We start from the raw sequence: 1736 nt of genomic DNA, 5'->3' as shown, positions 1-1736 counted from the left end.
TGGGGATGGGTAAAGCTATATGTTTCGGAACCCTGCTACTTACTCTTCAAGGTGCATGTAGAAGCTCTTAAATCTACCTGCTGATATATTTATATAAAGCTGTTTAACATCAATATTTAGCTTTTTTTTATAGAGAAAAAAACTGGTGCTAACAGGTGCTAGCATGCTAGCTAAATGCTTTGTGAATGTAGTCCAAGAATGTTTACACGTCTGAAAACCCGCAACGTGAATCTGGTGTTTGTTCAGTTCCAGAAAAATTTGCCTTTTAACACCTCCAAGGCTGATGTGGTTTGGTAAAAGAGAAGTGCATACGAAGCCTGCAAGGGAAAGTTTGATCAACGTTCGCCAAAATGTAGCTTTGAAAAGCTCTGGCAATCAGGTGTAAACTGCAGTATGTAAATAGAAGGGATCCGTTTTTCCATTGAACTCCTTTCCTGTCCTTGGAATCGAAAAAGGGGACCACGCATGTTTGAACCCAGAGTGCTGTTATTGCAAAACAGAGTTTTATAATCCTCACTGATGAAGTGATTGCTCTTTTAATGAGAAAGGAGTGTCTGTCTGTCTGTCTGTCTATTTACATACAGCTTAGTTCAATAGGGGCTTTGAAGCCTTTCTCTTACTGGCTTTCTCAAGATGAGAGTTCAGTATTCCATACATACCCCCCCCTCTTATAAAAGTTATAGTAAAAGCATTTCAAAGTGTAATAAAGGACAGTGAAGGCTTGGTAAAACATAGGTAAGCATTGCAAAGAATAGCGAGGTATGGTTAAGCATATTAACAAACATGGCAAGCCAGGGTAAACTATAGTAAAGGCATAGTATAACCATGGGAAAAGGATGGCAAAGCTAAACAATACAGTGCAAAAATACTGCAGTAAACTTTTATAAGACCACAGCAACACACTGGCACGCAAGGTTGTTTATTCAGAAAGGAGATAGCCCTCAATGGAACGATTACGTTGTTATTTGAATTTGGCTCATGACCTTGCCCATTGGAGCTCGTTAGCCACACCTGTGCTTGCAAAACTTTAATAAATTAAATATATGAATTAGATTAAAACTAACGCCAGCAGGCAGGACAAGTGACACCCGAGGCCACCTTCCCCCTAGACAAGGCCCTCTGCAAGGTGGAGGCAGGGGAGGAGGGGGAGCAAACGAACGACAATGATGACGGCAGTGATGAAGGAGGGATGTATATGGTTCCATGATTATGTATTTGATTAGGGGGTGGCTTCACCTTTCAGAAATACAACTACGTTTCCAAAAGTGGTTATGAGAGCTTTGCATTGACTCCCATGCAGTGTACGTTTCTCCAGAGGGACATGGATCACCACAATATTGAATGCTCAGGCTAAAACAGACACTCAGTATGCTTGTTTCAACATTACAGGTGTTTGGCCTACGTTCTCAGTCTTTCTTCAAATTAGCTGCACTTTTTGACTCTGTAAGCACTGTAAAGTAGCCTGCATACTCATGTGCACACACACACACACACACTCACACACACACACACACACACACACACACACACATGCCCACACACACACACACGCACAGATGCACGCACACACTCACACACACACACACTCATACCTCTACTAAGCTTTTGCTCCATAGGTTGAATTTTCAGGGTTAAGGACATTCTTCAGACTGAGACAAAGTCACTGTTTGGTTTAGGGTCCTGAATGGCAGGTTTTTCAGAAGGTGGGATTGCAAGAAACTCCCTTTACCATGAAG

This window comes from Acipenser ruthenus, chromosome 29, assembly GCF_902713425.1.
Source record: "Acipenser ruthenus chromosome 29, fAciRut3.2 maternal haplotype, whole genome shotgun sequence".
NCBI lineage: Eukaryota > Metazoa > Chordata > Actinopteri > Acipenseriformes > Acipenseridae > Acipenser > Acipenser ruthenus.
This window is presented reverse-complemented; position numbering follows the sequence as displayed.